At 33.6% G+C, this 14700-nt stretch overlaps 1 protein-coding gene across 1 annotated transcript in view; it reads right to left on the reverse strand.

The window, feature by feature from the left end:
- The window catches only part of sick (sickie), a 99101-nt gene extending 89772 nt beyond the window's left edge, over window positions 1-9329 (reverse strand). Inside the window, exon 1 of the mRNA XM_017617133.1 lies at window positions 9178-9329. The gene's annotated coding sequence lies outside the window, so the exon portion shown is untranslated. The remainder of the gene's footprint in view (window positions 1-9177) is intronic.
- Window positions 9330-14700: the final 5371 nt, after the last annotated feature.

Genomic DNA, 14700 nt, shown 5'->3' on the forward strand with positions numbered 1-14700 from the left:
CAATTGTTCATCTAAAATCATGCTTTTTGAAATATCATAAGGCTGATGGTCTACTTAAAAAAATTTAGATCTACTCAATGAATCATACTTCAAATACCCCAAAAAAAAAAAATATACTTTTCTGGCATCTAAATTTTTTCCTTGGAATATCTCTCATTTATTAAATAAAGATTTGCAGCGCATTTAATTAAATAAGTAGACTTCAAAAATGTCTGACTATCTTTTAATTGCTTTCTCAAGATAATTAATGCTACTCAGAGTGCTAGCAACTTTTTCCCCTGAGAATGTTACTAATTTGATTAACATTAACTCCAAAAAATGAAATTTTTAAATAATTCACTTTTCTCCCGAAAAACTTAGTACGAGGTTATTTAGGAAGCGATAAAACAACAAAATCTTTGAACTTATGATAGTATGAGCTCATAAATCTTGCGAGCTAAGCTCCAAAACGTATTGTGCTACAAGCTCATAAATTAACTCGCTTAAGAGATTGCATGCATAAGTGGCACTAAGTATGTATGTACATTCTTATACTTGCATACATATGTACATATGTAGGTATGATCATCCCCTCATACTCATGCGTGGCGTTTAATACAAAATTTATAACAAATCTTTCCCATCGATTTTCGGGACACAATTTTGCCACTAGATACTCCTTATTTGGAACTCTTCTACAGCGTCGAGTTCGCTTGAAAGAAAAATAAGCTGCAGCAAATTTTGGGTGTGCTTCCGGAATTTCATAGTAGCTGACACAACAGAAATTCCAAACGCTTGGCATTGCAAAAGAATGAGTGTGTAGGAAGTCACAGCCACGACATAAACAGTGTAGAGTAGAGAAGCAATCAGCATCAGCAACGGCAGACTATGTAGTCCTATAAAAGACAGCCAATAAAGGCGCAACAGACGCACCCTCGAGATGTACATACATATATGTATATATCTGTGTGTGCGAGCGTGCACACACGCCAGCTTGAGCCTGAGAAAATCCCTACAAAACACAAATGATCCAAAACGATAACAAAAAAAAACACAACTGTGAGCAGAAGAAATTTTAATTGCACAGTAGGCAGACAACAGTTTGAGGGTCGCCAGGCAGTAACTAATAGCGACATGCCAGTTGCCCCTTCTTGCGACAAGCTTCCTCCATAACTGTACGACTGCATAGTGGGAAAGTGGAGTGATAAAGCCATGCTCATGCCAACATATTTTTGTACATATGTATGTCAGTGTTGTAGCTGTGTTTACTGTGTTAAAAGGTTGGCACATCTGCTGCCACAGATTAAATAACATTAAACATCGATATGTATGTATGCATACAACGGAACGTTAGTGAAATGCACACCCTAAAACGCTTGAGAATGCGGCGACTGTCATAATCACATCGGTCGGTACGCTGAATGCAATGCAGCGGCTGTGTCCTGGCGGAGGTATGCTACCCCTGGCTGGTTTCATGTGTGCCAGCAAACTCAAGTGAGTGCGAGGTTTTGTTTTCTCTTTTTATTTTTTGGGGTAAAAATAGAATTTATATACATATTTACTATAAAAACATGACATTGAAAAATGTGAAATCAATCGTTTAATTTGACAAAATACACAGTTTAGGGACACATCAGCGCAATTAATGATTTCAAAAGAGAAGCGTGCAATGAAATTATTGCTCCGCTACGTCGGAGTGATTTATGGAGTATAAGGAGGTGCACGAAGTGCGTTTTTATGACTTCCAAATAGAGGTAAATATCCTGTCGCAACCGATAGGGATAAAAAAAATCAAGATGTTCTTTTTTTATTATTCCAATGGAAATTTAAGAGACTCTAACCATCTGCCTTGGTTAGGTATATAAAGTTAATCCATATGCATTAGAGCAGGTAAAAAACCATGGCATCTGCTTCTCTTTAAAAACAAAAAAATGGATCGAAAGATCCAGCTGTTAAGTGAAAAATAAACGCCAGCACAATTTTTACAAAAAACAGAGAACACCTGACAAACCTTCCTGTGGTTAATTGCCGGCATTAGTGAAAAAAAACTCCAGCTCGTTTTCAGCGAGCGCTGTTGAATTCGTCGCCTTTAGCACTAGTTGGTATAAAATGGATCCAAACATCAATCATCAACCCCATTTTGTCCTCAATAAAAAGGATATAACGGCGTTTTCGCACTGGCTGCCGAGATAGGTCAATATTCCTTCCTCTCAGATGTCGATATATGATCTGTGAAACACTATTACTCGAACAAAGGAAGGATGAAGTTGAAACGAGGAGATTGGCGATTTTTTCAAAACTCAATTTAAAGGTCAATATTATGAAAATACTGCTATAGCGCAAGTTTACAGGTGATGATCCTTGGCCAGAGTGTTTAGGGAAAGGATTGGGAGACCTTGCTAGGCACATACAAAGCCAAGAGCTGATCTGTAGTAAACTACGTTTCAGTTCAGAGAGCAGCGACTTTTGGTAGACTCAGGTTAGAACTTGCTAAAGCACACCTGAGCCCAACTCCGGTCAGACAGGTGCAGTCGGATAAACTTTTACAGAACCAGAAATAGGAGAGAAGCACTCTGGACCTAACTGAAAAAAACGCAAGATTTTAAGGACACTGGTTGAATAAATCGAGCGTCGAATGAATGGCAGCAACAAACAATACGTCTGTGATGGTTAAAATATTGTATTTTGTGAAAACCATCGAACATTTTTCTAGTTTTCTTAGACTAACCACAATATCTTCGTGCAATACTTTCTCTTCGCTGAGATCAACGCCCAAGCATGGAATTTTTCTATTTAATTTAACAATTTACCTGATATAGGTTTCGATCGAAACGTTGGCAGAGCATGCCAAATAGGTAAGTAATGCGCATTAGGGTGGGACAACTTTTCTAAAGCTAAACAAATAATTTGCAAGCCAAAGAAAAAACAGAACAATGTGCTTCAGGAAAGAGAAAGAGAGTAGATAATAAAGTTTTCTCAAGTAAATGATTCGTGAATAATGCGATGGAATGGCCAGGTGGCATGCTTTATTGGACTCTCTAAAAATCGCTTAGGCGGTTACAGCGCCAAACAAGAAGAAAAAGAAGTTGTTCTTTTTAACTGGGGAAAAACATCGTTAATCGATAAGGTCTTGAAGCTGCTACCGTATAAGAACCACGTTGGAAAAATTTTGTATAGATAACTAAAGTGTGTACATTAAGGCGGTGCAAAGTTTTTTTTCTGTCATCTCCCAGATCAAAAATAAGTATCAAAAAGTATTTATTTTTAACGATTTTATAGCAATTTTACGAACAAATTACGTAGATTTTCTTGTGTATTTTCGGACTACCCTAATTTGCATAAAAAATAAGTTTTCTAAAATATACTATTTTTGAGCCAACATGGTAAGTAAACAATAAATGCTTGCCATCATCACATGCTGCATGCCACACCACCGCACATGAATGCAGATTGACTTGTAAGTGTGTTCGCGCGAATGAAAACTAATAAATCAATTTTAGAGGAGACTATGAAGAGGCGAATGAATTGAAAAAGTGTAGCTACATACACAAATACGTTAGTGCAGTAGGGTGACTGAAATAAAGAAAACAAAACAATATTAAAATGCACAAATTAGGCTTGCATGCATAATGCATGCAATGATTGCAAGCAACAAAAGGCAATTTGCAACGATTTCAACTTCAATTAAGTAGCACTGATTGAAAGCGCGCAATATCTGTGTAGTGTAGAAATTTGTTTAACTGCATACATATGGGTGTATGTATGTATGTACTCGTATGTATGTACATAGTGTACATAGTAGACAGCGCACAGTTCACATGAGTGAGAAAGTTAAGCTAATTTTTATTGAAGGATGGGTTGCACATTCCACACTAAATTTCCATGTAACCTAGTAACAGTGTTATTGCATGTTGCAAGCAAAAGAGTAAGTAGCAATTTGTGGCATGTAATGTGGTAAGTGTAGCAAGCAGGAGTTCAGTGCTGTCTCGCATAAATTAATAGCACTTTTATTAAGCTGTGAATTTGATGGCCCCCTGCTGCCCGTTTAAAGTCTCTGCTGCGACGACAATAATTGCGATTTGTTTTATTTATTTGTTTATAATAAACGTCTGTTGTATACAAGATAAATTTAAATTCATACACTCTTTCAGGAGTTGTATACATATCTTAACCAATCAAGCGCAATGAATACTCGGGCAACTGGCAACTAAAAAAAAAAAATGTTGCCAGCAAACGATTGGAAGGGGATATGAGTGGAGGCAAAGAAATGTTTAAATTTATTTTTCCAATACAATTTACCAACACTTATGTACATACAAGCATACATGCAGCTGCAACATACTACAAGTTGTGCATTGTGGTTCGCTAAATTTTGCGATAAAAAACGACATGTTGCTTGTGTTCACTTTTGGCTGCTATTATTGCTGCTGTTGTTTTTTCGCTACTGCGCATAGCAATTTATTTACAACGCTTGTGTACTATTTTTTTGATGCTCCATTAAGCAACATGAAAAGCAGCATTGTTTGTAATTTTTTTTTAATAAATATTTTTTTGTTTTTAATTTTTTATGTTTTTTATGCTGCAGTGACTGCAAATGAGGCGCAGCAATCAAAATGTCGTTCACTCTATGCGGAACTGTTTATTCAATGGTTGCCGGCTTGGTGGATTGATGAATGCGTTGTGTCGCTTCTGCAGTTGTTGACGCGTTTTTTTTTTTTGTGCGATTAATGCAATTTTTATAGGATTTAAATATTTTATTACATGCATATAAATACATATTTAGATTAACAAATATTATTCAGATCAATTTTATGCTGGCAAAATTATATTTAAGTGCATTTTGATTTTTAGCAAATTTATTTATTTACAAAAGTTTTATTTTATTACATTTTGTTACACTATATTTTATTGTCATTTTACCGTATTTTACTTTAAGTCATTAGTTATTTGAATAATGAACTCTGCTTTGTTTGGAAGCCACTGCATCACTTTCAAGCTTTTAGCTTTAGATTTCGTAATTTTTTTTCGATCGTGGTTATTTACATGCAATACAAAGGCAAAAAAAATTAAAGATTTTTTTTTTTTACGTAGCCTTTAACATTCTATCAGAACTTCAAAGAATCACTGCTGTCTTGCATAATAGCCAGTGCATTATTTGTTGTTGCCTTTGGCTGCGCTTTGATTATTTATTATTTTCTGAGTACTCCAATCGTTCTTATCATTCACTTTATCAACACTTGGCCATCGATAAGCTCACTATGCTTACTTAATACTTATCGCCTTGCTCTCTGCACTACATGTTTTTTAAAAGGTTGATAAGCATGTATTTAAAGCTTAACACATACACCCGCATAACGGCAAATACTTATGCACATATTTATATGTACATATACAGTATTCCCCAGATATATGCACCATTCAAAATGCCCGAGACTCGGTGCTTATAAGCGGGAAGTACTGGTATGAAAATCCCGTTTATAAGCACTCACTGTGCTTATATTGAAATCCTCGTAGTGGAATGATGACAAATTTTTCTCTGCTTGTATGGCGAAATTTTATTACGAATTTTCTAAAGCTTATAAGCGGAAAATGCTTATAACCGGGGTGCTTATAAGCGAGAAATACTGTACGTACTTATGCATGTACTGCCACGTTTGCTTGACTTGCCAAGAGTCTTAAAGACTTGCATTATTTTCATAAATATTTGCTTAGACACATTGCTCAGTGACTGTTTGTTCCATATGCACAATGTGTAATTACTCTAACGTGTATGCAAACATCCGTGTGATTGTCAAGTAGTCGCAATAACAGTACTATTTAGTTCTGTTTAGTTAGTGTAAGCTCCAGTTTTCTTTAGGGGCGATATTCTGTAAACAGTGAGCGTATTTTCTTATCAGATGACCTGGTTTTATGCAATTGCTGTTACTTAGTTCTGTTCAGAAGGTGTTTTTTTTTTATATGCGCTGCATTGGGCTTTAGCACTTTGTGTAAAAGTTTTAGAAAAACTAATTTTTGCACGAAATTATAAATTAGTAATATTAATAAAAAAATGAATAAGCAACTGTTCTGAACAAATGAATCTTTCAAGGTGAAAGCATGTAATGAAAATGAATACAGAAGCTTTTTAGTTAACCGCTGAGCAGTTAATCTAAGCCTATAAATGATTTTAAAACACTTAAAGAAATCCGCTATGAGAATGGATGTTGGGATCCCGCAATAAGTTAAATATCTAAAGGAAATTTTTTAGCCTAAGAAGCTTCTTCGTAAAACATAACGAATATCAGTTGGACTAAGGCAAAAAGGTGTAAGAAATTTCAAATATTCCGGGTGTTATTTTCGACGAAACGCACCGCTTGGTATTTATTTAGGTACATATATATCAGAGGGTGGTGTATGCGTAATTGCTTCTCTGATGCTCTTTGAAAAAGGTTGGGCAAACCGAATAATAGATACTAGATATTGGAGGGAAAATAACTGCAAATATTCAAGCTAATTGACGCATTAACAAAATTTATTCTATATGGTAGAAAATGTGCAACACCCTCGACAAAAAAAAAAAAATCTCTTGAAACTTGCACCTTATTTTACTAAAATTTAATGGGCTACAGAACTGCATACCCGACATTTTTTTGAGCAATACAGTTGAAAAGTTGAAAATTTTGATGAAATTTTTTTAGTATTTCCTGAATTTTCCCGAGTTCTATTCGAAATTGAAAAAATTGATTCTGCTGGTTTTTGCTGTTGAATGAACTATCTTTTATAAAAAAGTTAGAAAAATTTAGTATGGAAAATATAAATAAAGAAACGTCAGGGTACTCATATTTTTGGCGCTGACTGTATAGAATCTATCTATACTATAGATTATATACATTCCAAATATGAACCAAATCGGACTATAAAATCGCGGTTTTCAAATATCTGGACCTCTGCGACACCTAGCGGATTAAATCTGCTTTCATAATACATTATCATAGGTTTTGGGCTAAGTTTGAAGTTTCAAGACTCTAGCTCCCCGGGAAGTGGGTTAAAAATCGATTGACGCACACAAACCTGCATAAAAACGTAGCAAGTTAAAAAAAAGCTTGTAAAAAGTACATACATATGTGTGTACATACATACATACTTTTCAAAGTACCGCATAATGCTCAATTCAAATTTCAAGCGAACAGCTATGTATCTATAGAACATATCAATTTAAAATTTATTTTTACTCAATATCAGCAATTGATAAGAACGAAGTCAAGGTTTGTAGAACGAAAAAGTAATAAAATTATTTTTGGCGCACAAAAAGTAGAATACACAACTTGTGACAATGTATAAAGTGAGCGAGTTTTTTGGTCGTACAAGTTAGAAAAAGACGAAAAAAAAAATAATAAAGATAAATTCAAAAAAATTTAGCTAGTGCAACTATTTTTTCTAAATACATACATATGTTCATATGTGAGAAAAATCATGCATGCACACATTAATTTGTTTTGAAATTTACTTCAATGCACAGCAGCCATAAATTATGTTATTAAAAATATTCGCGTTTTCTATTTTTTTTTTCTTTTTCTTGATAACTCATTGATCTTATTAATCAAACGTCAATTTGTTGTTACTTATTTATTTGTTTGTCTCAATTGTTATTGCCTTGGTGTTGCATGTGTGCATTTGTTTGCAATTGGCACTTCGCAGCCGTCGCTGAGCAATGATCGCGGCCGGCAACACTTGTTGGCACTTGTGGTGATGGCGAGGCTGCCTTGTCTGTTGGGTGGTGGCCGACTCAGCCAGCCTGTAACTTTTTCACATCATGCCACATAAATTTTAGATTTGTATGCATTTTTTTGCAACTTCATGTGTAATGCGTAATTTTAAGTTGCACAGAATTAATTATGAAAATAATTTTTATCGTCATTGCCATCTGTTGCTATTAATTTGTTTGGCAAATTTGTTGAGCTACTTACATACATATGTACATACTTTGAGACGCAGTTTGCTACGTACATACGTAAGTAGAGAATTTTTAGGCTACTAAAATGGCAAGAAAGTTGAAGTTACATTGTGGCAAAGCCAGAAATATTAAATTTTTTAATTTGTTTTTTAAAATTTTTCTTAATTTTTTGACTTTTTTCTAAACAACTCCTTGTTTTGTTACTTTATTTTGTAGAAAATGTTATTTTCTACTTTTTAATTTTAATTATTTTGTAGATTTTGTTAAGAAAAATGTAATTCTTTTTACTTTTTCCAAATCAATTATTTTACTTCGCTATTTTATTTTGTAGAAAATTTATTTTCGCTTTTTTAATTTTAATTCTTTTGTAAGTTTTTTAGGCAAATTTATTTTGACTTTTATTCAGTATTTGCATCATTTTTTTAAAGGTGATCACACGTACTTTTAGCAGCTATTTTATTTTTGTTTATTTTTGGCGCTGTGTCTCATGCGCTGCAGTTGCTAATTTTAAGGCTTCAAAACCTATTTATAAAAATTTAAATAAATAAATCGCAATTTTTTGTCACTCCACACGCCATTAAAAGCAACAACAAATAAGTAGGTATATTAATACACAAAATTGGCATTTTTCACTTTCAGAATGCTTAATTCGTTTTATATCCACTATTTGTATAAACGTCAAATTTTTACTTTTTTTTCGTACTTTTCTCATTTTTTATTGATTTTTGTTTTGTTCAGTGGCTAAGTGTCCGTCTTGGCCCATAACTTCATTAATGCCAACGTAAGTAGCATAAAAAATATCAGCAATTGTAACCCCGTACAAAAAAAAAATATCCGTTAAATTGGCGAAGGTGCGAACAAAGCAAAAGCGTTAAAAATTAAAACAAAAACACTAAAGGGGCCAGAATTGGTTAAAAACACAAACAAAAAGAAACTAACAATATTATTTAAAACACCCATTGATTTTAGATTTCATTAGTTTATCTCTCTTTTATAAGCACTTCTCGTAATCAGCCTCACATAATTTAACATTTGCGCATCTAGACCCCAATAATATTCTGTATGATGGCTTTTCTGCTTAAACATCAACACTCATTTATGTATGCACATTTGTATGTATGTTTTATTTACATATTTATTTATTAATCTCATTTTCATTGTATGCATTTTTATTTTCTTAATAATCAGTTGAACAAACACTCGACACACAGCTGAGGTCAACTATAGGCTCATTGTGATTATCTCTGTCGATTCATGTTACTTACAAAAAATATTTTTCTTAGCACGTTGTTTCGCTTTTTGTTTTGTTTAAACGCAGAACACGTTATTTTGTATGATTTATTTTACACTTTTTATTATTTTCTTAGCGATCGTTTGTTCAATACGCTTCCGCGCACATTTCCAAGTACAAATCATCTACAACTCACTTTTAAAACTAAACACAAGCCGCTCCCAAAACCTCACATGATCGCTAATGTTGCTAATGGAAAACATGTTGTGAGAGGCGAAACGATGTTGAGAAGGAGTATGTGAGAGCGTGTGCTGGCCGAACACAGGTGTGTGGGTGAGTGTACGCACAACAGCTGAGTGGAGTAGAGAGCGCGTGAAATGTTGTGCCAGCTGGTGTTTTTATATCTGTGGTCATAAGAAATATGCCTAAGTCCACTTAAGAGAGAATTGAGTTCAATAAGCTGTCGTATTCTGCAACTACTATTCTATGCGCATGTGAAATCCCTATCCCACCAGATAGGCTATTTAAAAAGTTATAGACGAAAATATTTTGGTTTCCCCGTAAGGCTAAGATTACAATCCAAATATTCAAAACTTGTTTTCTGTAATTCAGGTTTTTCGACTTAGGCGGTTATTTTTATGATCATATCGCACACCGTCTTCAAAAGAGTCCCAACTCAAAATAATACGTTTGTCAGAAAATGCGAAAACCAATTTCTTAGCACATGATAATCATATGGGCGAAGGCGACTTGACCTTAGGTTTTTTTTTTTTAACAAATTATAACAAAAATTTGCTCCAGCTGTTGCTAAAAGGTAAATAAAAGCTCTGCGTACATTTTTAGCGCTTAATCTCAAAAATGCCAAATTTTGAGTTATGACTCTTTCGAAGACGGTGTGCGATATATATATTGTTTTCAGCGTTGCCGTTTGGTTACAATTGTGCAAAAGTGCTGCATTTAAAACGAAAAGCCATAATGCTACAAAAATTCTAAAATGGCTAATATTTTGGAAAGAACACAGCATACATACTTTGTACGGTAGAAAATGCGTGACACCCACCATCAGCAAATAAAGTCATGAAAAATCAAGGGAATATTTGAAGAGAATTAAATTAAAATTTAATGGGCTATAAAACTGTATACCAAAATTTCACTGAAACTTTGTTGAATTTTCCCTAACATTTGATACAAAATTTGAATTCTTGACTTAATCGTTTTTTCACATAGAGTTAACTATATTTTAATAGTTTATCTAATAATTAAAATTAAAAATAAAAACCTAAATACACAAAACTTGTCAATACATTGTGAAATCTTAATTATTTTGTCCAGCGCAATATTAAAAAAAGACTAAATTTTTGATAAATTAAACCACGGCATTCTCTACTTATAATTCTAAGCTTTAAAAAAGATTAGCTACGCTTCAGTCAGATTTGGTAAATTTTTTGGTAACAAAAAACAATTAAGTGTGTGGCAACACTGACTGTTTTCCCCTTATCGCGCGAAACATGTTGCTAGAGTCTAGACACAAATGTTGCGCGAAAGTATGGGTATGCGCAAGTAGTAGAGGCTGTGGGGTATTTTTGATGAAGATAACAAACACTTATGAACGGACTACATATTTCTTTTTATCATTAATAATATTCTACTTTATTATAATTTTTTCATAATTAAATACTTTGACGAAGGGACCTTCTATAAGCACGAACATGTTCAATGGCAAAGGCATTTCAATTAAAAAATAGTTAGAAATAAGTTTAGAAAGTCATAATTCTAAATTGTGCCATATGAGAAACATTTAATTGGTGGATCTATGAAGTTTACGCCAAAGTTTAAATTTAGTACAGTACAGTATCTCCTCGATTAATGCAGCTCAAGATCAGTTGATGGAAAAAATTGAGCAATTATACCACCGAATTTGTATTTTATTTTTTTTCCTCTTAAGAAAACGAAAAAAAAAAGCAGTGCCGTCATTTTAACAAGCTTGCTCATAATTCTAATTAACATTTTTCTTTGAGATCTTTCTTGGGGATTTTAGCTCTCCGAGGCGGTCCGAGTATTTGATTAAATAAAGCGCGGTATGTATTATGTGCATATGTATTTCTTAAAAAAAGTTCGAAAATGAAATATTTCTAAGTAAGAATATGTAGATAACAATTAGTTGTACCGATTGAGTGATTACAATTTACATCGATTAATCGTTTAACGATACAAATTTTAATCGATTAATTAAAAATCGATTATAAACAATTTGAAAAAATAATACGATTCGTCCTTTCAAGAATTAAAAAAATAACATAAAAATATAAATGCATGTATGTAATTAGTTAACCATTTTCATGTCTGAGTTGACATGCCTCTGGCCAATGAAAAATGAAGGTCAGATATAACAGATGATTCCATCGGAGGAAAATATTATTTTGCGAAGAGGAGTAAGAATTTGGAATATATTATGAATTGAAAATAACAGTTAAGTATCAAGATTTCTATATTATTGCAAAATGGTTTTTTTATTAAAATTTTTCGTTAAATTTGAATTGTTATTTTTTCGACAAAAATAATAGTTTTTTTTCCAATTTTTGTTTTGTTCGATTATTTTAACCGTTGTAATGAAGGCAGCGTTTTTATAGCCGATTTAAATCTTTTATGATCTAAAATATTAAATGGGAAAGTAACGGTTATTACACGATAAAAATAAAAATTGATCAGTAAAATAGAATACCGGTTTATTTATGATTTTTACAAGATCATAACCGTTAAGGTCCCTGGTATATACTATTTTCATCTTTCAATTGGAACCTAATTTAAGTCCGCAATAGATAATAAGCACGCATTTTTTCGTTTGGTAGATTTTTTCAAATAAAATATTTAAAATGCTTCATATTTTACGATGACCCTACTTATTTTTTGCGATTTTATTAAAAAAAAGAGGTCTGCATTTCCAAAGAAATTGTTAAGCGACTTCTGTCATAAGTTGTTGTCCACGAAAGTAGGGCCTACGTTACCGAGACGATCCAGATTAATATCCGATCAAGGATAAAATTTATTGGGGATTTTTTATGTTTGTCCCTTAATTCGAGAAGCTACTGTAGTTAAACAGACACGCAATATAGTTTCAGCTCTTTTCATTCGATAATGTGATATTTAACTATAACACAATAAGTTTGGTACAATCACAGGACGATAAGTAAAAGTATTTAGTTAACTTTTTTTTATTTATGAAACATTCTCATTTCACCAGAATTGATACAGCATCTCAACGCATTTTTTCTTTAAATGATTATGTAAAAACTCCACTCTGGGTATAATAAAAAGAGGATAGCGAAACATTTTATGTATTTTTAACTTTTTGATCTCATTATGGGCTAAGAAATAACTTGTTGCTAGATTTTCATTTCAAAACAAACACTTCGTTATACTAATTTTAATAAATAATACAACGACGCCACACACTTCACAATTTACATATTATAACACCAAAATTTTTTTATCTGCATTTTATGTAACCATTTCTATATATTATTTAAAAATAGAACAAATTGATTTCTTTTCAACAAACAAACGACCGCTAAATGATGCTTACAACGCGACACTGAACTCGAAATGAAAATTGGAACTCCCAACATTTCTAGCTGACAACTGAATTAAGCGCTTCCATATCCGTACAACAGTGGCGACTTACAGCCGCAACGACACTGTGCCAGTAGCCTCAAGCTAACAGCAGCATCCACAACTCAATACTTAACTGCCGCTGCCAGTGCCAGTAACTTCAACAATATAATTTCCAATGTGTTTTCCACGCCGAAAAGCAACTCCAAAGGAAAATATATATACATACAAACACATGGGTTTGTGTGCGTTTAACCGAAAAGAGGATAAATGGCCATCAAAGTATTGGGGCGCCAAAGTGGCGACACTGGCGCGACTGTGCAAAAATAATAAAAACAAGCAAAAATAATACAGTCAGCTAAAGATACAAAAGTAGACGAGCGGAAAGATGAGCCACCATTTTGATATCCTTGCAAATTTTATATGGTGCTTTCCGCCGCACTCACACACGTACATACAAATGTACTCATACAAGCTTGCAACAGCGACATACAGCGTGCTTTGGCATGCGAGTAGCGAGCTTAGAAAAAGTTGAACAGCAAAAACAATAATGTGGAAAAGTAGTAAACAATCATAAGCGCCATCACCCTGCGTTGGAGCAGCATTTGGCATGGTTGGTTGCTAGGCACCCAGCCACCAGTTCGACAGGCAGACGGCCAGTCAGCCAGGCAGGATGTGCACCAACAAATACATGCATATGTACATTTTCTAATGCTAGCTTTTATGGCGGAAACAACACAAATACATACATATAAAATTTGTTTGTTATTGTATTTCCTGTGCTCTTTTTTTCGACATCCTGTTGGCGTCGCTCAGTCTGGGCCAGGGGGTGGTGGCTGTTGTGGATGTAAAATTTTGGCGCGTCAATGACGCCAGTGCTACTTTTCACAATCAGAGAAGTTCTTCGCCAAATATAGGGGCGATTTTCTGTCATATTTACTACTACAAATGCTTGTCCAGTAGCTGATTTGTGTATGAAGATTTTTTGTTTTTGGTTTTTGATTTTATACCTAGCCGTTTCTCTGCTCGTTTATGACGTACTTACTTATATATTTGGCAAGAGGAATTGCAAGCATACAGCAATAACTCTAAATGGCATAGAAATGGCCTCTCAAGATATGATGAAGAGGATGAACTCGCAATAAAATTAAAATATTAGGGGAAACTTAAACTACTATAAAACTATATATATATATTAGGGTGGTCCAAAAATGAATGTGCAAAAGTAAAGTCGGAATTATTATGCTCTCACCCCTAGGATTGTTCTGTACCGAAAAAATATACCCTTCTTTTTATACCCGAGCGCACTTGTGCACAAGGGTATTATAACTTTATTCACATAACGGTTGTTTGTAACAGGCAAAACGAATCGAGATAGATATAGACAAATGTATACATAAATGATCAGAATGAAAAGAGAAATCGATTAAGCGGTGACTGTCTGTCCGTCCGTCTGTNCTTTTCGTAGAAATGGTATATTTAACAAACAAAAATCACGATTAAAAATGTAGCGGAAAACAAACAATTCAAAAATAACGATTATACTTAATCGGAAAAATAAAAACGTTTAAATTTTATCGGATAAATAGAAAGCCAATTTTAACGGTTATATTTTGTTTTTCATTATTAAGATCATAAACGTTACTGACCCTGCTAAAACGGATTTTTTGGAAATTGCGAAAATTTCGCATATAATTTTTGCTAATACATTTTTCTTTTTGTAAACATTTTGTTGGTAGAATAAGGCAGGGACCGGGTTCTAAAGATATGATCGAAACTAAATTTCGTTCTCGTACTTTTGTTCAAAACAAAAAAAAAACAAGTAAGAGCAGCGCTGTCTTCGGCTATGCCGAAGGCTTCATACCTTTCATGAACATCTGCAAATTTTACTTTGACAGATTACTGCTTTTGAATACATCTGCATACATCGATAGAGGAGTTACATACT

This window comes from Rhagoletis zephyria, unplaced genomic scaffold (assembly GCF_001687245.7).
Source record: "Rhagoletis zephyria isolate East Lansing unplaced genomic scaffold, Rhagoletis_zephyria_1.1 Rzeph_scaffold_01337, whole genome shotgun sequence".
NCBI classification, from domain to species: Eukaryota; Metazoa; Arthropoda; class Insecta; order Diptera; family Tephritidae; genus Rhagoletis; species Rhagoletis zephyria.